Here is a 25,909-nt window from a genome sequence, read left to right as displayed (position 1 = left end):
ATTTCCACCTACCTTCTTACAGGTAAGTGGATGTTTTAAGGCTTAATGCAACAAATAGTTTAAATTTCTCCTTATTTATGTTGTTTATTACTTTCTGAAAATAGTCCTTAGTTTTTTTAAATTTTACTTTTCTGTAAGCATTAGAATATTAATTAAAATAGTGATGGTACATGATGATTATTAATATAATTAAAATATTCTTTTCACCTAAGGGGTACAGACTATATTTTCAGACATATAGGGGCAGTTGATGTTACTCCATTCTGATATGAATTCAACACATTGATGAAAAAAGTTTATAAAAATTAGTAAGTCATTTCCACTTTCAGGGGGCTTATAATATACTGGCAGAGATAAAAAATGATGTACATAATTACAATGTAAGTCAGATGAAAGAGATCACATGTAGTTGGGAAGATAAAAGATTTCATGAAAGATTGAGACTTGGAAAGACAGAGTAGTATTAGGCATTTCTAGATGGTAAGAACAACAAAAGCCAAGGAGTGGTGTGATATAAAGGGTACATTAGTGGGTGACTATTCCTTCACAAAAGTGATTAAACAAAACAAAACAAAACTCAGGACTTAAACCCCACAGGACTTCTTTATTAAGTAGCAAATACTGTTAGAATTTTGAAAAATATGATTTGCAAACATTACCCTTAGCTTTTTAGGAAAATATATTTGTATTCTGACATTCTTGACTTTTGTTGTTTTTGTTTTTTCTAGTAGTGAATGAAATGAATGAAAAAACATTTATTTAAAAGTTAGAAGATAATGTTATGTTACATGTTATATATGTCATATATGACCTCTTTTTTGGGCATTTAGATATATTTTAATTCTATTGTAGCATAATAACATTCTAGTCCTAGAATTATGGCAACACTGAACTTTGAAAATAATCAGCTTGTTTATACATTTACAAGTGTTTGTTGAACACATGGATGTGTGTGGCTCTGTGGAGATTAAAAAAAATAATAAAAAAGAACAAAAAAAGTAGTCTGGATTTCAGGGAGTTTATTAAAAAAGTTTAGGAAACTGGTCATCTATCTACTAGGGGAGTTAAGACATATACTTAACCACAGCAGGTCAGCTGTGTGGTATTGTGAGGCACTTAAATTCTTGTGGGAATTCAGAAGGATTAAGAGATCACTTTTGGCCAGGGGAATTGGAGAGTTGGACAGAAAAATGCTTTTGTACTGGCTGGTTATCAATAGGTATAATGACTTTACCTATTGACAGCCTATGCTGAGAATAAAGGGAAAGACAGAAGTCAAGAATTTAGAACGGGCTTGGTTCCCAAGAGAAATTAGCCCATTTATTCTTGGAGAGTAGCTTCTTCTTTATTTAAATTGATATCTTTTAGAGTTTGTGGCCTTGTGTTTGGTGTCAGCCTTTGGTGAATATGAGGTTCTATAAGTTTTTACTTATGTCCCTAGCTAGATTGTTAATTAGCCTGCCTTCTAGAGTGAGAAGACTCCTAGCAGCTACCCTGAAACTCTGGTATAAACCCAAATAATGCCTCCTCAGAAATGGGAAGTCAGAGACCAGCTACTTATATGACATTGGCCAAATTGCTGAAACTTTTTAGGTTTTTCATCTGTAAAATGAGGTTCTTAAATTAGGTTCTCTTTAACTATTCAGACCTTGGATGGCATTTATAGAGACCTCTCTAGAGATTTCCGAGGGGCAAAAGAGAAAATGGACCAGAAACATAAAGTGACTGTGGTGAGGGTATAGGTCTAGCGTCTCTGTGCCCTGCCACTTGTATGTATGTACAAGACTGTTGGTCAGACTTTACAGTCAGGGAGCCTGACTTCCTTTCTGGCTCAGGGATTAAGCCATGCAGAGCCTTTGTGAAGTAGTGGTTCTTCTTCGGGCTCACAGTCGAGAAGGAGGCTCTTGTTTATGATTGTATCCTCAGTATCTGGTAGATGCTACTGTCAGAGTACAGTGCGGAGTGGGAGATGGACCAGGGTGATGGTGTTCAGCCACCCACTAAATAGATTTACTCCTTTACTTTCTGTTCTTAGCTTTTTGAGTATTTGAAGGATGACTTTAGAAATTATCTGAAAAATTGATACAAACGAACTTATTTGCAAAACAGATACAGACTCACAGACAGAAAACAAACTTATGGTTATCAAAGGGGATAGTGGGGATGGGGGGAGAAAAATGAGGAGTTTGGGATTAACATACACACGACTATATATAAAATAAGTAAACAACAAGGACCTACTGTAGAGCACAGGGAAGTATACTCAATATCGTGTAATAACCTATAATGGAAAAGAATCTGAAAAAGAATATATACATACATATGTACAACTGAATCACTTTGCTGTACACTTGAAACTAACACAACATTGTAAATATGTAAATACTTCAATTAAAAGAAGAAATTATAATCAGATCTTAATTTGGATCTTGAGAAACTTTTTTTTTTTTTTTTTTTTTTGTGCAGTATGCGGGCCTCTCACTGTTGTGGCCTCTCCCGTTGCGGAGCACAGGCTCCGGACGCACAGGCTCAGCGGCCATGGCTCACGGGACCAGCCGCTCCGCGGCATGTGGGATCCTCCCAGACCGGGGCACGAATCCGCGTCCCCTGCATCGGCAGGCGGGCTCTCAACCACTGTGCCACCAGGGAAGCCCCTTGAGAAACTTTTAGAACAAATCAGAGTCTCAGTATTTAATCATCAAAAAGAGTATAGGATGTTGGGTTACAACCGTAATGGCGCAGTGGAAAAACAAGTCATGCCTGACCAATTTAATTTCCTTCTGTGATAGAAAGCAAAGCAGTGTTTAAAAGGGGATAATAATAGAGAATATCTGTAATTCAGATTCAAGTAAGGCTCTTCTAGCTTGTGGCTTATTTTTTAAACAAGTTTGGAAACCAAATATTTTCATAGAAGTTTTAGGGCTTTCAATATTTTTGAGTTTGTAGAATCCTTTTTCGTTTTATTTTTGCTCTGGATCCCTAATTTGTGATATAACAGGATACGACTTGTTATTGAGGAAGCAGGGAAGCAGGTGCAACTTTCACAGGTGGTGTGACTGTATTTTCTTGCTCTTAGAGATAGCTCATGTAACCCTGGCCCTTGACGTATAATATGTGAAACCAATTGACTGTGCTTTTATTCTCAAACTTTCTCATTTCATGATCGCTAAAGGCTCCTTTAATGCTCTCCTTTCCCTCTGTCCTAAACACCTAAAAATATGGTTAGCTTATATCTCTTTGATGGAGAAGTCACGAGGTATAGAGGGGTCACTGAATAGAACCAGACTCCTTTAAACACTACATGATAATTTGGTGGGGTGATTTGAAAGGCATAAATATCATCCTCCTAGATTATCATTGGAGATGTGTTCCTTTAGGGCTAGTCCTCTAAAAGTTGAGCCCTCTCAGGAATGATATTTAATTTAATTCATACTAAGTCATGACGTTTTCCTCTTGTGATTTTAGAAGAAACCCAGGAAACCTGAAACTATATGGGCATTATGCAAGGGGGCATAGATTGGACCCCCCTCCCCCAAAACATAAAAGTTTTGGCTTAGACTAAGTTCAAAGACACACATAGCTTATATGGTCTCTGCATTTCAATAACAAAATGCTGACATTTTCTTATGAGTAATGACTTCGGTTTTGTTATATGCTGGCACCTTCCTCATGTCTTCTCTGGCCTTGACTATATCTGTACTTAGGAGGATCTAATCAGCAGGAGATATTCAAATTATTATCATGTACTCTAATAACCACAGCATCTTTTATATGGATGAATTGTCAGTGTTTCCAGGAAAGGCCAGTTCCTCCATTGGTACCGATGATCTTAAATTGGGAGTGATTTTGCCCCCTGGGACGTTTGGCAGTGTCTGGAGACATTTTTGATTGTTGACAAGGTTGTAGGGAAAGACTAGCATCTAGTGGGCAGAGGCCAGAGAGCTTGATAAACGTCCTATTATGTGCAAGACAGCTCCCCACAATGAAGAATTACTCAGCCTAAAATGTCAATACTGCTGCAGTTGTGAGAAACCCCAATTAATATCCCAGGTCCCATTCCCTCTTATCTACTCAAGGGCATTGCTCTAACAGTTTCTCCCTTTCTGTCCTGTAAAATAGCTTTTTCTTCCTCATTGAAATAGTTTCTTTACTTAGCTCTCCTGGTTGTCCTTTACTTCCCTTAAGTACTCCTTCTCAGCCTGATTTCAGATTTCTGTATCCAGCTTTTCTTTGACATCTCCCTTTTGAATGTCTAATAGCTGTTTCATAACATTCTCTTCCTCCGGCCTTCTCTAAATCAGTAAATGGCTACCTTACCTTTTACCTTTTTTTTTTTTTTTTCCAGTTTCCTTGGAATCTTTCACTGTTTTCTTTCATTTACACGCCAGATCTAATGTTGGCGACTTCTGTTGGCTATACCTTCAAAATGTATCCAGAATCTGTCCACTTATCACCTGTGCTGCTACCACCCTGGTCCAGGGCACCATCATCTCTTTCCAAGATTATGGCAATAGGCTCTTAACAGGTCTCCTTGCCTTGTCTGCCTTTAGTCTTATACTTCTTCAGTTTATTTTCAGCATAATAGTGGAATGATCCTGTTACTGTATAAATCGGATCTTATTAGTCTCCGTTCAAAACTTTCAAATGACTTCCTTTTTCACTCAGAGAAAAGACCTGAGTGCCTTCAATACCCTTTACTGCTATTTCATTAGCACCTAGAACAAAAATTTATTGGGTACAAAATAACACCCAATAAATTAATAAATGGAAAAGGCACTTAGTGTAATATACAACATCCTTAGAGTAAATATGGTGACCACTTTTATAAGGCTATTTTTTACAATACTTTTTGATATAGGTCAATGGCATTAGGCCATATTTAGATAAATGAATTTTATAGGATGGGGACAGGGAGAGCTAAGAGAATACAATCCAGGTATAAAGCTTTGCTGGTCTGGTTTAATCTAAGGATGCATATTAATGTATTGAGAGGAACTGACAGATTATGTGCCTATTAAGCAGTTCTAAAATTTTCACAATTTTGCTTTTGAAAGACTTTAATACGTAAAAAATCAGAGATTAACCTAATACCTGGACTGTAGCGATTTTTTTTTTCAATTTTTATTTATTTATTTATTTTTGGCTGTGTTGGGTCTTCGTTTATGTGCGAGGGCTTTCTCTAGTTGCGGCGAGCGGGGGCCACTCTTCATTGCGGTGCGCGGGCCTCTCACTGTTGCGGCCTCTCTTGTTGTGGAGCACAGGCTCCAGACGCGCAGGCTTGGTAGTTGTGGCTCACAGGCCTAGTTGCTCCGCAGCACGTGGGATCTTCCCAGACCAGGGCTCGAACCCGTGTCCCCTGCATTGACAGGCAGATTCTCAACTACTGCACCACCAGGGAAGCCCTGTAGAGATTTTTTAAGAGTTACAGGTTTTAAAAAAATAGCTCATCTGGGCCTGGAATTGAAAATTGAGGAGCCTGACAAAGACATGATTGAGGTGGTTTCCCCACCTGGTGGTAAACTGAACTCAGCCAAAGGAGTATTCTTGATTAGAAGCAAGATTTTCTTTAGAAAGTAATTTTAAGAATGTTGGGAATTCCCCGGTGGTCCAGTGGTTAGGACTCCGTGCTTTCATTGCCGAGGATGAGGGTGCAATCCCTGGTCGGGGAAAGCTGTGGGGCACAGCCAAAGAAAAAAGAAGAATGTGCTAATACATAGACAAATGGAACATTTGAACATGGCTATCATTTTATGCTGGAAAAATTTTATATAATCAAAAGCCCAATTTGGCCATTAAAACCAAAAAGCAAACAAAAACCATAAAGAACTCAATTTTTTGTTTTAACATTATTAGTATAATATCTATGTTGTGAAAAACTCATAATTCAAACAATGTTGAAATATAGAAAGTAAAAAGGGAAGTTTCCTTTTCCTAGTAGAATTTTGTTTAGCCTAACTTCCTGGTCATCCTTGATTCAAAAAATATTTGAGCACCTAGGCATTGTGCATACCCTCTAAGGCAAACCAGCTATTAAATATGCACTGTTGTACACTGTTGGTGTATGCTGTTTTAAGTTATAAACTAGTTAAATTGGTAAAGTAGTTGAATAATAGCCCTTCTTTCTGGTAGTATTTAATAGTGCCAGTTACACAATTTTTTTTGAAATGGAAGAATTAATATCCATCTTGTATGTTAAATTGGTATATGAAATGAAATGTTTTACAATTTAGATCTAGTATAGGAATTTTAGATCTAGGAATTAAAGGATTTAATCAAAGCTACACAGCAGACCCTGTGGCAGAATTAGGACTGGAACCAATAAACAAATGGGACCTAATTAAGCTTAAAAGCTTTTGCACAGCAAAGGAAATCATCAACAAAACGAAAAGACATCCTATGGAATGGAAAATATTTGCAAATGATATGACTGACAAGGGGATAATTTCCAAAATATATAGGTAAAAAAAATATCAAAAAAACAACCAACCCAATTTAAAAAATGGGCAGAAGACCTGAATAGACAGTTTTTTCCAAAGAAGACATACAGTTGGCTAACAGGCACATAAAAAAAAATGCTCAACATTGATAATTATCAGAGAAATGCACATCAAAACAACAAGATATCACCTCACACCTGTCAGAATGGCTATCATCAAAAAGTCTACAAATACATGTTGGAGCGTATATAGAAAAAAGGGAACCCTTGTACACTGTTGGTAGGAATGTAAATGGTGATGCAGCCACTATGGAAAACAGTATGGAGGTTCCTCAGAAAACTAAAAATAGAACTACCATATGATCCAGTAGTTCCACTTCTGAGTATATATCCAGAAAAAATGAAAACACTAAGTCGAAAAGACACCTGCACCCCAATGTTTATAGCAGCACTATTTATAATAGCTAAGATACGGAAGCAACCCAGGTGTCCATCAACATATGAATGGATAAAGAAGATGTGATACATATATACACAATGGAATAGTACTCAACCATAAAAAAGAATGAAATTCTGCCATTTGTAGCAATGTGGATGGACCTAGAGAATACTATGCTTAGTGAAATAAGTCAGAAAAAGACAAATACTGTATATCACTTATATGTGGAATCCAAAAATTAATGTAAACAAATGATATGCAAAACAGAAACAGACTCAGATATAGAAAACAAACTAGTGGGTACCAGAGGGGAGAGGGAATGAGGGAGGGGCAAATTAGAAGAATGGGATTAAGAGATACAAAGTACTATATTTAAAATAGGTAAGCAACAAGGATATATTGTAAAACACAGGGAATTATAGCTATTATCTTGTAATAACTTTTAATGGAGTATAATCTATAATTATAGATTATACTCCATTAAAATACTGAATCTCAGTGCTCTACACCTGAAACTAACATAATATTGTAAATCAACTATACTTCAATGAGAGAGAAAAAAAAAAAAAAAGACTGGAACCTAAGGCTCCAAGTTCTTTTTTCTCCCCTTAAAATTTAAAAAGTAACACATGCCTTGTAGATAGTTTGAAAAATGTAGAAGAAAGATAAAATCATTTGTAATTGTACAATCCCGAGATAACCCCTCTTACCATTTTGGTAAAGTGGACAGAGGCCTCATGGAGGAGGCTTATTTGATTTCAGGATGCTTATCTGTATTTTTTTCCTGAATGAGTTTTGGGTAGTTATTTTTGTAAGAATTTATTCTTTTGTGTAGATATTCAAATTTATTAATTTAAAATTGTTCACAGCGACCTCTTACTATCTTTTTAAGGTTTGCAGCATCTGTTATATTGCTTCTTTTCTCTTTACTATCATTTGTTATTTGTGGCTCCTCTTTTCCTTCAGTAGAGGTTTATCAATCTAATTAATCTTTTAAAATAACCCACTTCTAACTTTACTAGTTCTTTCTGTTATATATTTATTTTCTATTTCATTAACTCTTATTCTTGATTTATTATTTCCTTCTTTCTGCTTTATTTGGATTAGTTTTGCTGTTTTCTTCTTAATTTATTGAGCTAAACATTGCAGCCTCTTTTTCTAATATATACATTTAAGGATGTAAGTATTATATTCTTAAGACTTACATTACCTGCATACCACAAAGCTATTTTAAATTTATTTTTATTTATTAAAAAAATTTTTTAAAATTGAGGTACAGTTGATTTATAGTGTTTCAGGTATACAGCAAAGTGATTCAGCTATATATATACATATATGTATATTCTTTTTCAGATTCTTTTCCATTATAGGTTATTACAAGATATTGAATATAGTTCCCTATGCTATAGAGTAGGTCCTTGTTGTTTATTTTATCTGTTAATTCAAAATTCCTACTTCATCCCTGCCTCCCCTTCCCCCTTTGGTAACCATAAGTTTGTTTTCTGTGTCTGTGAGTCTATTTCTGTTTTGTTAATAAGTTCATTTGTATCTTTTTTTTTTTAGATTCCACATATAAGTGATACAATATGATATTTGTGTTTCTCTCTCTGACTTACATCACTTAGTATGATAATCTCTAGGTCCATTCATGTTGCTGTAAATGGCATTATTTCATTCTTTTTTATGGCTGAGTAATATTCCATTGTGTGTGTGTCTGCTCTTTAATTGTGGTGTGCGGGCTCTAGAGCGTGCAGGCTTAGTTGCCCCATGGCATGTGGGATCTTAGTTCCCTGACCAGGGATAGAACCAGCGTCCCCTGCACCGGAAGGCGGACTCTTAACCACTGGGCCACCAGGGAAGTCCCTTTTGTGTTTCATTCTTGAAAGACATTTTTGCTTAGGTTGGATAGGTTGAGGATGGCAGTATTTTCTTTTCAGCATCTTGAAGATATCACTCCTTTATCTTCTTGCCTCCACTGTTTGTGTTGAGAAGTCAGCTGCCAGCTTGTTCCTTCTTTAGAAGTTGTATTTTAATTTTTTTCCCTCTAGCTGCTTGTAAGGTTTTTCTTGTCTTTCTGGTGTTTTACTGTGTTGTGTCTAGGTGTCCTTTTTTTTTTTTCTTTTTAATCCTGTTTGGGACTTTTGAAATTTTTGAATCTGTGAGTTGATGTATTTCATCAAATCTGGAACATTTTCAGCTAATAGCTCTTCAAATATTGTTTCTGCCCCACTGACCTCATGAGACTAATATATTAAATATATTAGGACTTCCCTGGTGGTGCAGTGGTTGAGAATCCACCTGCCAATGCAGGGGACACGGGTTCGAGCCCTGGTCTGGGAAGATCCCACATTGCTACGGAACAACTAAGAACAACTAAGCCCATGCACCACAACTACTGAGCCCCCGCACCACAATTACTGAAGCCCGCATACCCTAGAGCCCGCATGCTGCAACTACTGAAGCCTGCGGGCCTAGAGCCCATGCTCTACAACAAGAGAAGCACTGCAATGAGAAGCCCGCGCACCACAACGAAGAGTAGCCCTTGCTTGCAGCAACGAAGACCCAATGCAACCAAAAAAGAAAAAAAATATATATATTAGACCTTCTCCCTTTAGTTCTATGTCTAAAACCCTCTCTACTGTATTTTCTTTTCCTCCTTTTCAGAATTCTAATTGTTTTTTTCTAATCCATTTGCTAATCCTTTTTTTTGTTTTGTTTGTTTGGCTGCTTCGGGTCTTAGTTGCAGCACTCAGGATCTTTGTTGAGGCATGCGGGATCTTTCGTTGCGGCTCAGGGCTTCTCTCTAGTTGTGGCGTGTGAGTTTTCTCTCTTTAGTTGTGGCACGTGGGCTCCAGAGTGTGTAGGCTCTGTAGTTTGCAGCATGCAGGCTCTCTAGTTGAGGCTCAGTAGTTGTGGCGCTGGTGCTTAGTTGCCCCGAGGCATGTGGGATCTTAGTTCCCCAACCAGGGATTGAACCCACATTCCCTGCATTGGAAGGCAGATTCTTTACCACTAGACCACCAGGGAAGTCCTTCTAATCCTATTAAGTCATGTCTAATTTGCTCTATTGTACTTACTGCACTGACTAGTCCTAGATTTTGTTTTGTTTTGTGTATGCCCTGTATAAGATTGAAAAAATGTCCTTATATTCCTTTTTTGCTGGAAGTTTTTATCATGAAGTCATCTTGAATATTGTCAAATTTTTTTTTAATTGATATGGTCATGTGATTTTTTTTTCTTCTTTAAACTGTTAGTGTGGTAGATTACATTGATTGATTTTTTGCAAATAAAATCAGCCTTGTATTATTGGTATAAGCCCCACTTGGTTTTGGTGTGTATTATCCTTTTTATATAGGGCTAGATTTGATTTGCTAATATTCTGTTGAGTGTTTTTGCATCTATGTTCATTCTTGATCCATAGTCTTTTCCCCTCGTATTGTTTTTGTTTGGTTTTGGTATTATTGTAATGCTGGTTTCATAAAATGAGTTTGTAACTATTCCTTCCTTTTCTATTTTCTGTCATGGATCAGGTAGAATTGGTGTCATTCTGTAAATTTTAGTAGGATTTTCCAGTGAAATCATCTGGGTGTTGACTTTTCTGTTTCAGAAGGTCTTTTTTTAAAAAAATTGAACTGTAGTTGATTTACAATATTAGTTTCAGTTGTACAGAATTTTAGGGTTTTATCTACGCATTCAATTTCTTTAACAATTAAAGGACTGTTAAGGTAATGTATTTCATTTTGGGTGTGTTTTTGTAGTTTCTGGTTTTGGAGGAATTAGTCTTGTTTTCTATTTCACTGTCATATTTATGTGTATAGAGTTGTTTATAGTATTTTATTATCTTTTTAATGTTTGCAAGATTAGTACTGGTTTTTTCTTTTATTCTTTTTTTATTTTTTAAAATAAAAAATTTCTTTTAAGTTATCTTTTAATTTTTCATTAATTAATTAGTTTATTTTTGGCTGCGTTGGGTCTTTGTTGCTGCACGCAGGCTTTCTCTAGTTGCGGTGAGTGGGGACTACTCTTTGTTGTAGCACACGGGCTTCTCATTGCCGTGGCTTCTCTTGTTGCGGAGCTCAGGCTCTAGGCGCGTGGGCTTCAGTAGTTGCAGCACACGGGCTCAGTAGTTGTGGCTTGCAGGCTCTAGGGCATGTGGGCTTCAGTAGTTGTGGTGCACATGCTCAGTAGTTGTGGCTCGCAGGCTCTAGAGCACAGGCTCAGTTGTGGCGCACGGGCTTAGTTGCTCCGCGGCATGTGGGATCTTCCTGAACCAGGGCTTGGATCCATGTCCCCTGCATTGGCAGATGGATTCTTAACCACTGCGCCACCAGGGAAGTCCCAATTTTTCTTTTTTCTTTGGTGTTCGTAATTTATGTCTTCTCTCTTTCTGTGTGTCTTTCTAGAGGTTTATAAGTTTTATTGAACTTTTTCAAAGAACCAGATTTTTATTTTGTTCACATTATATATTGTTTTCCTGTTGTCACTTTGATTTCTCCTTTTATCTTTATTATTTCATGACTTCTGCATGCTTTGAATTTGTTTTGCTCTTGTTTTTCTAATTGATTAATATGGAAGCTTAGGTTACTGATCTGAGAGTATTCATACTTCTGTGGCATTTTTATAGTAGTCACTTTAACATGTTTGTGTGTTAATTTCAAAATCTGTGTCTGTTGATTGTCTTTTCCCATGTGAGTTGAGATTTTCTTAGCTCTTTTTTTTTTTTTTTTTTTGGCGGTACGCGGGCCTCTCACTGTTGTGGCCTCTCCCGTTGTGGAGCACAGGCTCCGGACTCGCAGGCTCAGCGGCCATGGCTCACGGGCCTAGCCGCTCCGCGGCACGTGGGATCCTCCTGGACCGGGGCACGAACCCGCGTCCCTTGCATCGGCAGGTGGACTCTCAACCACTGCGCCACCAGGGAAGCCCTTTCTTAGCTCTTTTTATGCTCAGTAATTTTCCATTGTTACATGGACTGTTTAAAATATTGTGTTATGAAACTCTAAGTCTTGTGTAAAGTCTATGGAGGATGTTGATATTTTGCTTTAGCAGGCAATCAGCTTATTTGGGTTCATGCCAAAAGTTCTGACCAGCCTTCTATAGGTTGTACTTTCAGTGTGAGTTCCATCTTCAAAGGCCTTGCAGTGCTAGTTGGATATAACCTCTGTACGTGCCACAGGCGGCCAATATAAGACCTGGGCAGTGGTATCTCCTGTAGTTCAGATCCCAAAGGTGTTTATGCTGCTGTTTTAGGTATGATCTGTGCATGTGCTGCCCGCGGATGCGCCCAGGAGTTTATAAAAAAGTTTATTGGGTTGTTCTTCCGAACTCTTCCCTTTTTGTGATTTCTGTGGTACTTTCTGTTTTGCTAGGGCTCCCCTTGGTGGTTCTCTGGCTGGAAAGTTGAGACTTTAGTTACCCTGCTCTGTGCTTCCTGTGACTGTATTTGTGTTCAGTGCCAAGCAGCAGTAGGACAGAGAAAGAAAAAAAAAGCAACTGGGATTTCCCCCACTCTCTTGGGATCATAGCTCTTTGTATTGGAGCTCTTGGGATAGCTTGGGGGCTGGGATATGAGAAAACGGAGAAAAGAAAAGAAAAAAAACTGGATAAATGGAGAATTTTCTCTCCCTCTCTTTGAAAATTGAGTCTCTTTTCCTACTTTTTGAACCAAAAATAAATGGCTTCTCCTGGAGGTCTTGTTTTGTGTGTGTTTTGGTTTCATCCTAAGTTTAAACTCTCTGCTAATACAGTGGATTTCAAATTCTGTTCTTTCCTCGTTCATCTACTACCATTTACTTTTCAGAGTTTTAAAATATTTTTGTTCCATGCATTCTGTCCATGTTTTATGGCTGCATTCAGTGGGAGAGAGATATTGTTGTTCTTACTTGGAATCAAAGCTATGATACCATTTTTCATATCATCAAAAAACATCAAGGACCAGCAATAAGTCTAATAATGTAGAAGATTTCTGTGGGCAGAATTAATAAAACTTTATTGAGAAACCTAAATAAAGGGAGATAAATACCATGTTTATGGACTAGTATAAAGATATCAGTTCTTTCCAAGCTAATTTATAGCTTTGATGCATTCCCAGTCAAAAACTTAAAGAGGATTTGTGAAATTTGACAGAATGATGCTCAATTTTATGGGAAGAGATAGGGCCAAGAATAGATAAGGCTATCTTGAAGAACACTAAGATGAGAGGACTTCTACCAGCTGAAGACTTGTAGAAGTTGTAGTCATTAAGGTAGTGTGGTGGTGGCCTAAGAACAAATATACCAAAGTAACAAAACAGAGCACCAGAAACAGACTCACATTTATTGATGCCTGATTTTTTTTTGGCCACACTGCATGGCCTGTGGGATCTCAGTTCCCTGATCAAGGCTCAAACCCACGCCTCCTGCAGTGGAAGTGCAGTCTTAACCACCGGACTGCCAGGGAAGTCCCACCTGATGCTTGATTTATGTCAAAGATGACGTGGTAGGATAGTATAGAATGGTTGATCTTCTCAGTCAGTAGTGCTGGGACATTTTCTTATTTATATAGGAAAGAAATGAAACTTGGCCTCTAGCTCACCCCATACACAAAAATTAACTCCAGGTAGATTACAGATCTAGGTGTGAAAGACAGAACAATAAAGATTTTAGAAGACAGCATAGAAAATTTATTCATGACCTTCAGGTTGCAAAATATTTCTTAAACAAAACACCAAATATACCACAATTATAGATAAATAATTTATGATGTGAACCAGGTTTCTCATAATTGAAGAAGGGAGTTCAAAATATGGAATGTAGGAAGGCTAGGATGAATCCTGTGGTGGATATAATCAGACCAGAGGCATCTGTGTGACTTCATATGTATGTGTGTGTATCCATATATGTATATGTTATGTGTTTATAATGTGTGAATCTGTGTATATATATATTTAGAGAGTGAGAAAGGGAGAGAGCAATGATGTATAGGTATAGAGGTGTATAGATATGGTGGGGATGTATGCATATCCTGGATGTCGTTGCTTTTAAACCTTTCAGTGGAGAGTTGAAACTGTATGTGGGTGTCTACATACACACACATATGCATGTGTATTCAGGTGCACGCAGACACATGTCTGTTTCCTAGTTGGTCAGCTGAGAGGGCCTAGACACAGTTGGTACTCCAGTAGCAGAAACATAACTGGCATCAAGATCTTGGTTTCTAAATACCATTCTCCACTAAAAAGAAACAGCATTCCTTGGAGAAATAGCTGATTCTAGGTTGGATGATAAGCCTAGATAAGCCTGGAATCTCTTATGCCAGAAAGTAAGGAATTGTTCAAAGAATGACGAGAACATGTCAAAAGAAGACAGGGCTAGCTTGAAGGGTTCCTACTGGCCAAGTCTGGGACAGTTGGAATTTGAAAATAAGTGATAGTAGTGGATTATCACCCTTTGAATGAGGTAAGAACTCATGATCTTTAATATAAAAAGTACAAAAATCAATAAGAAAACTCAGGGGGAGGGATAAATTAGGAGTTTGGGATTAGTATATACACACTACTATATACAAAACAGATAAATAGCAAGGTCCTATTATATATAGCATAGGGAACTATAGTCAATATCTTGTAATAAACTTTAATGGAAGGGAATATGAAAAAGAATATATATATGTATAACTGAATCACTTTGCTGTACACTAGAAACTAACACAAATTGTAAATCAACTACACTTCAACTATACTTCAGTTAAAAAAAAATGAGGGGACTTCCTTTGTGGTCCAGTGTTTAGGACTCTGTGCTCTCACTGCCCAGGGCCCAGGTTTGATCCCTGGTCAGGGAACTAACATCCCACAATCTGCATGGTGAGGCCAAAAAAAAAAAAAAAAAAAAAAAAAAAAGAAAGAAAATTACCATTTGGCAGCCATCATAGTAATAACTGATTAGGCAAGAATCATCCAATGGATGCTAATATTAGTGGGTAAAAGTTTGATAAGTAACAAGATATTTATATAACCTCAAAATATCTTCCCACAAAATGCTTATTAATTACAAAGGAAAAATAATAGCTATTTAGAGGAGAAACTTGTCAGATACCACGTTTATCAACTGATCGAAGTTAACATCACCAGAGATGGGACAAGTAGACAAATGTGCCTCTTAGTAAAATGCAGTGAGAACATGGCTATATTTCTGTGATGTTCCTGCCCAAAATGCATAACTGGAATCTAATTATAAGGAACAGTGAAAATGCAGGCCATGGACTTGGAAAAGATAATTTCATCACATATATTTGACAAAGGATTGGTATCCAGAATATAAAAATATCTATAAATCAATAAGAAAAGAACTGAGAACTTAATAGGAAGTGGATGAAAGTCTTGAACAGGCATTTCACAAAAAGAGAAAGTCTAGATGACTAGCAAACATATGAAAAGAGGCTCTTCCTTATTAGTAATCAGAAATGCAAGTTGAAATCAGGAAATACCATTGCATACCTACCACATTTGCAAAAGATTAATTTGACATATCTGGTGATGGCAAGAATATCCATAAATGGGAATCCTTATACACTGCTAGTGGGAGTATTAATTCATACAGCTACTTTGGAAAATGCTTTATCATTATATACCAAAATTTAAGATACATATTCTCTGTGATCTATCAGTTCTTCTTCTCTATATATATTCTAGATAAATACATATAATATGCAGGATATCTCTACAAGAACGTTCAGAGCAGCATTTGTGTTTGTTTCTTAGAGCAGCATTGTTTTTAATAATATGCAAACAGTCCAAGAACATTAGAATGGATACATTGTGGTACCTACAAGGGAATATTAATAAGTAATGAAAATGAATGAATCACAGCAATATGTGTCATGAATTAACCTCTGACCAAATGTTCATGAAAAGAGCAAGATAAAAGAATACATGCAGTATGATTTCACATACACAAAGTTCAGAGGGCCAGCAAAACTAAACCATGTTATTTAGGCATGCATGCAGAAGTAGAAAAACTACAAAGAAAAGCAAGGGAGTGATTTTCCAAAAAAGTCAGGGCAGTGCTACTTTGCTTGCGGGAGAGAAGTGTCCTTTTGAAGGGACACACGGTCTTTTGGGTTGCTGGAAATAGTGTCTTCCTTTTTCCTTTTAAATTTATTTATTTATTTATTTATGGCTGTGTTGGGGCTTCGTTTCTGTGCGAGGGCTTTCTCTAGTTGTGGCAAGCGGAGGGTCACTCTTCATCGCCGTGCACGGGCCTCTCACTATCGCGACCTCTCTTGTTGCGGAGCACAGGCTCCAGACGTGCAGGCTCAGTAATTGTGGCTCACGGGACCAGTTGCTCCGCGGCATGTGGGATCTTCCCGGACCGGGGATTGAACCCGTGTCCCCTGAATTGGCAGGCAGACTCTCAACCACTGTGCCACCAGGGAAGCCCTGGAAATAGTGTCTTCCTTTTTTAAGTGGTGGTTATGCACACGTTCATTTTAGTTTATTCTTTGTGGTGTCTGTTTTATGTACACCTCTAGCTTTTTAAAAAAATCGACTTAATGGAGTTTTGTGAGGGAGTGGATATAGATGTATTTTGTTTGTTTGTTTGTTTGCTATGTTTAATGAGAATCTCAAGCCTTCTTTGTAAATTAAAAAATACAAAAACAAAAACTTACCATCCACCTCTCCCTGTCCTCTGGCGAAATGTAAACTTCATGTGGTAGAGACCCTGCCTGTTTTCCATCACATTCTGCCCTGTGTGCCTGGTGCATGCTAACTGCTCAGTAGACGTTTGTTGATTTGAATCCCCACCGTCATCCTGTTGTGACTATTTGTTGAGACTTAAATGGTACAAGGAACAAATTACCTTAAGCAATGGGGAATTACGAGAATATAGGAGAGGAGTAGAAGAGTGTGAGGGAAAACTGTCCCCCCCCACCCCCCGTGAGCCCTGAAGGAGCACAGGACGGAGGTGAATGGGCTGCCTGCTGTCAAGCCATCCGCTGCAGCCACCCCCAAAGGTGCACCCTGAGGGGACTCAGGATGGGGAAGAATACTGGTCCTAGATAGCTAAGGTGCATATCAAAGCAATGATTTCAATGAGCCCAGACTCTTGTAGAAAAGTGCTAAATTCATTCACTTGAGATGTCTGGTTTTCTTTAGTTAACAGTAATCTGTTCATGTTGCAGCTACCTGGTCTTTGTTGCAAAACTCCTATATATCCTGGCTTCTCCCTTACCTCTTCAGAGCAGTCCCTCAGAACTACCTGAGAGGCTGCCTCCTGGCCTTGAAGTCCTGAGAAAGTCCTCCAAATAAAATATAATTCTCAACATTTAGGTTGTGTAATTTTTTTCAGTCGATAAGGCAACTCTTCCAAGAATCTTCTAACACAAGTCGTACGTAGTGCAGCTGGGCCTCAGATATCAGGAACTTGGTCGGCTCAGGGGACTGGTTGCTCTGTCTGTGTTGGACTGTGTGGCTCTCATAATATCTCAGCCTCTCCCTGTGTTGGATCCATTAAAACTGGCTTGCATGAGGACCCCAGGGACCACCCTGGCCTCTGTTTACATAAAGTCCTTTTGGCTTTACTGCTTATTACTACCTGCTACATTTCTTGGTATATCCTTGAATATCCAGAAAGTGGAATCTGACCCAGCTCACCTTTTTTAAGCCAGGCCACATCATGGGTTGCTGGCCAGCCTGTAGCTTTTGGTATTAAATTCTTGGCCTTTGAGGGCTTCTCTGGTGGCGCAGTGGTTGAGAGTCCGCCTGCTGATGCAGGGGACACGGGTTCGTGCCCCCGTCCGGGAAGATCCCACATGCCGCGGAGCGGCTAGGCCGTGAGCCATGGCCGCTGAGCCTGCGCGTCCGGAGCCTGTGCTCCGCAACGGGAGAGGCCACAGCAGTGAGAGGCCCGCGTACCGCGAAAAAATAAATAAAAATTCTTGGCCTTTGGAATCAGGTGTCACCCTGGTCCAATCAGTTGTATGTGGTGAGTGTTGGTCATGTTGTCCGCCCAGGCTGTGGGTGGGGCAGTTTCGCTTAGAAACGTCTGCGAGTCTGATGGACAATACACTTGACGTGATAAACCATAATTTTTCTATTATGGGATGTTTAGGTTGTTTCCATTTTTTTTAAATTACTTTAAATAATGCTGCAGTAAACATCTTGGTACTAGTTGTAATGTTTGTTTGCACATTTGAATGTTTTCTCAGGATAGAGTCCTAGAAATAGACATAATGAATCAAAGTACTTAAATCTCTTTGCAGTCTCTTAATTCATATTACCAAATTGCCTTCCAGAAAAGTCACATATTTTTATACTGCAGTAGTGTATGAGAGTGACAGGTGCACCATACTCTTGCTCATTGCTTTTTGCTTTTCATTCTTAAAAGCTGAAGAAAGGGGCTTCCCTGGTGGCGCAGTGGTTGCGCGTCCGCCTGCCGATGCAGGGGAACCGGGTTCGCGCCCCGGTCTGGGAGGATCCCACATGCCTCGGAGCGGCTGGGCCCGTGAGCCATGGCCGCTGAGCCTGCGCGTCCGGAGCCTGTGCTCCGCAACAGGAGAGGCCACAACAGAGGGAGGCCCGCATAACACACACACACACACACAAAAAAAAAAAAGCTGAAGAAAGTACATTCGGCTATTTAGTGCTCCAAAAGCCTTTCTCTAGTACATATTCTGGGTCCCACGGGATCATAGATGACTACTTTAGTAACTGTAACTTTATTATACATATTTTTTTTGCCAGTTTTCTATCGTAGTGTCCTCATTGCTGCTGCTCTAATGTCATGGACAATTCCATATTTTCCTTGAAGCCCTGCTCTGAATATCCCCAGTCTTTGTACCAGTTTTGGTTCCAGTCAGGGCAAGGGACAGATGAACTGAAGTAAAAACAAGGTTTATTTCAGTATACACAGTGAATCATCAAGGAAGGGCAACTGAACTTCAGAGTGATTAGAACTAAAAAGCTGGTAGAATAAACCACGTTTTCTTAGAGATTTTGCATACATGTTTTCTTACGAGTTCTTTCTTATTTTCGGATATCTGATCCATTTGCTTCTCAAACTGGTGATTTCAGTTTCAAATTGCACATGGTTCTTAATGGCTGCCTTATCCCTGAATATGTATGACTTTTCAGCTCAACTCTTCCTGCTAACTCTGGGTTTTCTGGTTTAAATTCCCCAGAATAGACTTCAGCATAGCTCATCTTTTTCAGCTATTAGCCACTGGTCATTATTCTGGACCCATTCTTGCCTCCTGTCAGCTTTGAGCAGGGGAAAGAGTCACAAGATATAAAACATTTAGCTGGGGTTCTATGTAAAATAGTGTACACTGGATTATTTAATCTTTTTATCAAGACTTTTTGAAGCAAATTTGTATACACTTAGCAGAGTCACAGTTTAAAAGTTGAAAGGGGTCTCGGAAGTGATCTAGTCACAATCTTTCGTTTGACTGATTGAGGAATTATCTGTAGAGAGACTGTGATTTGCCCATTGTTATAGTCAGCGTTAGCACCTCTAGATTCTCAAGAATGTACTCTTTCCATCCTATTGCAGGATTGGAAGTTTAATTATAATTTAATAGTTTAATCATATTATTTGGGAAATTTGTTTTGAACACTGTCAGGACCATCTCCCTCAAAATATCAACATTTAGATTAAATGATTTTCTGGAAATGGCCAGTAGTTACAAAATAATTGAAAGTTGTCATAAACATTACATATTAATATTGCTACATAATATACTGTTAACTTTAAAATCCTTTCAGATGGAAAATGTATTAAGAACAAATTAAGGAACAAGATATTAGGTACTTATGTTCTCCAATTCTAATAATTTAATGGTCAAACAAGCTCATTTTATTTCTTTAGATGTAGCAATTTTAAAAAGTAGTCTTTTACTTCAATATTCTCTATGAGGCAAATTATTTTATACTCTAAGCTTTAGAGAACAAATTTGAGGCTGAAAGGTGACTCTAAGTTTTTATACGTGCTGGCCAGTCCATGGGGCTTACTGTTACCAGTATTACTATGATTTCCTTTATACATTTTTGATAATTAATACTTTTAATGGTTTATTCTTAGCACTGACATAAAATAGTTATTTATAAGAGAAGATAATTTTTGGGTTTTATTTCCAGACCTACCTTTTAATGAGAATGCAGGCAAGCTGGAGATAGAGCTGGTTTTGTAATGGTTAATTAGAATTAATTAATTAATTATTGCATATTTTTCTTTTCAAGGTCTCATTTTCCTTTCGGATGGTACTAGTATCAGTAAATTAAAAAAACATATGTTTGTTCTTGGTTCAAGGGTATAGAAATAGGCTTAGTTTGGAGAACAGGTGTCTGTTTCTTTTTATCTTATATTTAGCAGTTTTTTTATAGGTCCATCTTGTTAGTAAATTATCAAAATTGGCTAGCTTTTGACTAATATTAAAAATAGTTTTTGTTTAAATTTAAAGCTTTAATTTTAATTAGAGAAAGCTCTACTTTCAGATCAGTTGCTTCTCTGGGGTTGTTAGGAAGAAATTAAAACAAAAATCATTTTGTCTCTTACCCCTTAATCACAAACATGTAGTATTTTCTTCAGTTTTCTTCTCTTCCTTTTTTCTGGCCATAAATTTTTGTTTTTACATGCTATTAATCTTTGTCTTATGTATCACTTAGCATACTGCTTGCAGCTTTGCTTTCTTCTACTGTTACTTATAAGTAGTCTGTTAATTTTGCATTTCCTGGTGTGGGTTGTTTCTAAGAGGAACAGTCCCTTTGGTTACCACACAAGTAGTCATAGTAGATTATTTCCGACATTGCTTCACGCATCATTGGCTTAGTCTGAGCTTTTTGCATAATATTTAGTTTTTGTTTGTTTGTTTTGTTTACTTTTTTATTTTTATTTTTATTTTTTTTTGCGGTACGCGGGCCTTTCACTGTTGTGGCCTCTCCCGTTGTGGAGCACAGGCTCCGGATGCGCAGGCTCAGCAGCCATGGCTCACGGGCCCAGCCGCTCCGCGGCATGTGGGATCCTCCCGGACCGGGGCACGAACCCGTGTCCCCTGCATCGGCAGGCGGACTCCCAACGACTGCGCCACCAGGGAAGCCCTGTTTTGTTTATTTTAATATATAGTTTCTTTCTCATTTATTTTGCTCATTCAGCATTCTTGAATGAACTTCAAACTGTTAGAATGATTGAATCATCTCAGTAAAATGTGTTCTTAGTTGTGTGGAAGGAAGAGCTTCTTTTCAAATACTACCCTCTCGCCCTTTTCTAACTGTAGTTTAGACTTGTATCTGAATGACAGGAGGCTTATTTATTTTGGGGGGTGGTGGTAGGCAGTAATTGATAATGTTAAGGGTTTGACTTTAGGTGTAGAAACTTATAGGAAGACAGATGAGGCTGATTGAATATATTGCTGATAATAAGTACTCATAGAGACTTCCCTGGTCATCCAGTGGGTAAGACTGTGCTCCCAATGTAGGGGGCCAGGGTTTGATACCTGGTCGGTGAACTGGATCCCACATGCATGCCACCACTAAGATCCCGCATGCTGCAACCAAGACCCAGTGCAGCCAAAAAAAAAAAGTACTCATTTTGTAGACTTAAATTTCATTTTGAGAACTCTCATTAAGTCCAGAATGTGTATTTTTTATGTATAAATCTATGGTTTCCTGGTAAGCCATAAATTAGGTTTTAAAATAGTCAGTGGCTTCTTGTGATCTATTTATAAAATTTTAAAAATTGGAATTGTGTATTATATTAATATACTCTCTCAATTAAGAAAATGTTTTCTCTGATATGTTTGCACCTTCATATATCTTCAGCTCAGGCATTTTGTTAAAAAAAATTTTTTTTAGCTACGTATGACCAAGGGTAAGTTCTGTGAAGAGCTCTTATAAATCACTGAGAACAACAGGACTAAAGACCCAGTTAAGAAATGGACCAGTGGGAGTTCCCTGGCAGTCCAGTGCTTAGGACTCCCCACTTCCACTTTCAGGGGCCCAGGTTCCATCCCTGGTCGGGGAACTAAGATCTCACAAGCTGCACTGTGTGGCAAAAAAAAACAGAAAAAGAAATGGACCAGTAACCTGAATAGTCAGTTTGAAGAGAAAGAAATATAAATGGCTGATAAATATATGAAGAGATATTCCTAATAAAAATACAAATTAAAACAAGTAGATGCCAGGTTTTGTTGGATTAGAAAGATTAAAACATTTGATAATGATCAGGATTAGTGATGATGTGGACAAACAGGTAGCTTTTTATATCTGGGGAGTATGATTTTTTTGAAGGGTGGTCTGCTTTAGTTATTAATTCTAATCACTGATGCAGCAAGTAATGTCTTAGAATTTATTTTATGGGTATATTTGCATACATATGCATAGTATCATATACATGAAGATGTTCATTGAAACATTTTTTGCAATAGTAACAGACTGGAAACCTAAATTAATTATGGCAAAGCCACAAAATGGAATACTATGCAACTATTAAGAAGAATGAAGTAATTCCTTCTGTGGGATTTGGAAAGTTTTCAAGATATATTGTTAATTAAGTAGACAAGAAGTTGCAGAATTGTGTATAGCATAGTCCCTTTATGTTAAAAAGAAAGATTTATATGTAGATACACTTGTATGTACACTAAACATTTCAGGAAGAGTTCATAGGTAACTTAAGTGATTGCTCCTTGGTATGAGTGGGAATGGTCAAGGCTAAGAAGGTGACTTAATTTTCCTATATAGTTTTAAAATTTAGTACGTGTTATTCTCTATAAAAAAGAATATTTTGTCATTGAAAACGTAAAATAAAACACTTTAAGTGGTTTATTTAGCTTTAATGGATAAGTACTATTTGAAAGTTCTAGCTTAATAAGGGATCCATTCAGCATTCAATAAGGAAACCTATTTGTCCATTTTAGAAGTTAATTTTTAATTCTGTGAGTATCATAAGCAGTTAGGGTTTTAACTAGGTGACTAAAATGAAGAGAGGGAAAAGATGTTTTCTTGGGAAATTTTTGTTAATCTCTGCGTTGTTTTCTTGGTTGTAAAATTTTTTCATAGGTCAACACTGACGTCTTAAGACTTTTTCCTGAAGGTGACTTGGTACAACCAAGTAATCATGAAAGTCCAGACAACCCTGTATTCTCTTTAGTTTTTTGTTTGTTTATAGACCAGAATCACAGCAGAAATGAAGAATTTAAATGAATTTATATAATTAACCAATAAGATGAACAAAAATTTAAGCACTAGAAAACAATATGATAGAAGATGGTCATTACTGAAGTGTATAAAACAGTGTAAAAAGATCTAAATTTGCATGCCAGTATGTGTTTGCCTTGTGACTTAGGACTTTGATTAAATCATATGAACTTCCATTTCTTTATATTCAAGTGGGATTAATAACCAACTTCTAGGTTTACTGCAGTCTTGAAAGAAAGACTAGGAATGTGGAATGCATGGTACAGTACTTGTACCCAGCAGGCTTTCAATAAATGGCACCTCTTTCTTGTAATTATTTTTCTAGCTTTTAATAACATGTGCCTTATATTTATATGAATCAAAACTCTCAGGGAGAGGTGGGAGTTTAACAGTAACTCTCTTGGTAGAGTATTCTTGTTAAATTAGACTATAACACCTTGTTAAATTAGTGAAACCTTTCAACATGCTTAGTACCTCTTGATTCATCAGTGCTATTCTTTTTAAAATTTAGACACATCTGTCAACAGTTGTCAGTGATCTCAAACTTTGACCCTGTAACTACCAGGATGTTAAAGCATCCAACTACTCCATAGAAAATGCCAGTATAATGTATTCATACTCTGTATTCTTATAGGAAAGGTCATGTTTGTGTAAGATTTATTACTCAGCCATAAAAAGAAACAAAATTGAGTTATTTGTAGTGAGGTAGATGGACCTAGAGTCTATCATACAGAGTGAAGTAAGTCAGAAAGAGAAAAACATACCGTATGCTAAGACATATATATGGAATCTAAAAAAAAAAAGGTTCTGATGAACCTAGGGGCAAGACAAGAATAAAAACTCATGTAGAGAATGGACTTTAGGACACGGGGAGGGGAAGGGTAAGCTGGGAGGAAGTGAGAGAGTAGAATATATACACTACCAAATGTAAAATAGATAGCTAGTGGGAAGCAGCTACATAGCATAGGGAGATCGGCTTGGTGCTTTGTGACGACCCCCTAGGGGGGTGGGATAGGGAAGGTGCGAGGGAGACGCAAGAGGGAGGGAATATGGGAATATATGTATAGCTGATTAACTTTGTTATACAGCAGAAACTAACACACCATTGTAAAGCAATTACACTCCAATAAAGTTGTTTAAAAAAATAGGAAAAATAAATTTAAAAAAATTGGGAATTCCCTGGTGGTCCGGTGGTTAGGACTCGGTGCTTTCACTGCTCAGGGCCTGGATTCAGTCCCTGGTAGGGAAACTAAGATCCCATAAGCCGCAAGGTGTGGCCAAAAAGAAAAAAATTTCTTTACTTTACACTTTAATTTATCTAAGACTTAAGGGAAATCTGAGAAATTAGAACAGTGTTTGGGATATGAGTATTACTTATTTGAATTTTTGAAAATAATGTAGTCAAGGCAATTAGTATATATAAAACTGAGGTTAGAGAAGACTGAGTGTGTTATGCCTATTCAGCTACACTTAATCATTGTTCAGAATGACATTGAACCCTCTAGAGAAGGCAACAGTATTTTTATTTTTGTCACGATAGTGTGTTAATTCAGAGGATTTTATGGCTTTAGAAAATGATACTTAAATTATTTTCAAGTGTAATAAGGTAAAAGAAGAGGGTCACTTGTTTTTCAGCCTCAGCTAATTGACAGGAGTCTCCTAATGATATTTTGGATATCACAACTAAAAACATAGAATCTTGGTAATAGCAAATACTCAGGTTTTTAGCTACCATGTAATAATTTTGGGATAACACACTTTGTCTAAGGAAGAGAGTCTTTAAGACAAACTAATGAGATCTGTGGACCCAGTGAAAACCACACATTCACATGGCTTTAAATATAATTTCCAGGATTTCAAAGACCTCCTGAGACCATCTATGATTCACACCCACTAGAGCAGGATTTTGGCAACACTGGAAGTTTCAGTAGCCAGTAGAAGTAGTGTCTGTCTTCCTCTCTGGTCTTTATCTTCAGTTTCCTCTTTCATTACCAGCTGTATGTGGACCTCACTGGCTTAGCTGTCATCACTTGTCAGCCCTGGCTACTGGATATCTGTATTTTGTAGGACATGACCATATTGCTTAAGGCTGTAGAAATAGTGGGAAAAAAATACCACCTCATAAACTTTGTTGCTTTTTATGGGGCTTTTTCATTTGAGAATTACATTGTTAGGTTGTTTTAAATATTTAATCATAAGTTGAGTTTGGAAGAAAAAGAAAAATGTCCCCACCCTCTGCCCCTTATGTCATCATAAAATTCACAAAGTTGCAAAACAGGAATAGCATACACCAAGAAGAAGTGTGGCAATAGGAAGAAATATGTGGTTTTGCTCATTATAGTTCTTTTGAACAAGGGAATTTTCCAGGAACTTAACTTTGTGTTTTATTTTCCAGACCAAATACTTGTCATATTTTATATAAATCAGTTTATTTTTTATTTTGTTTAGCGTGTGTGTGTGTGTGTGTGTAACCACTTTGGATTTGTTTCCTCTCTCTGTCTCTGTCTCTCTGTCTTTCTCTCCTGCCTGGTAAGGTTGAGGGGAGGGGGCTGGCAGGCTGGCTTCATCATGGATTCACTTCGGCAGTTGAGTTTGTTTAGTGTTGCCTTAGTGCATGTAATTCTGCCTTAGGGGTTCATGTCTATTTAACTAGCTCTTTAAACCATGTGGAATTGTGTTGGAAAATGCATCTGATTTCTATCTTGATCTTCCTCAAGCCTGGTTTGAACCCTGGGAATGCAATTGCAACCTTCAATACCTTATTACTTTCAGACGGAGGGTTTTTTTTTTTTTTTTTTTGCCGGTACGCGTGAACCTCAATCCTACATTTATGATTTTTTGGTAATTATTATTCAGTGAACTTTAATAAATT

The 25,909-nt window shown here is 37.6% G+C and overlaps 1 protein-coding gene across 2 annotated transcripts in view; it reads left to right on the top strand.

Moving 5' to 3' along the window:
• The window catches only part of DMXL2 (Dmx like 2), a 188,962-nt gene that overhangs the window by 3,694 nt on the left and 159,359 nt on the right, over nucleotides 1-25,909 (top strand). The gene's annotated exons all lie outside the window — the stretch shown is intronic.

The sequence above is a fragment of the Physeter macrocephalus genome, chromosome 11 (genome assembly GCF_002837175.3).
Source record: "Physeter macrocephalus isolate SW-GA chromosome 11, ASM283717v5, whole genome shotgun sequence".
Taxonomy (NCBI): domain Eukaryota; kingdom Metazoa; phylum Chordata; class Mammalia; order Artiodactyla; family Physeteridae; genus Physeter; species Physeter macrocephalus.
Note: the sequence above shows the minus strand (reverse complement) of the source record. Positions and strands in the feature narration are given on the sequence as shown.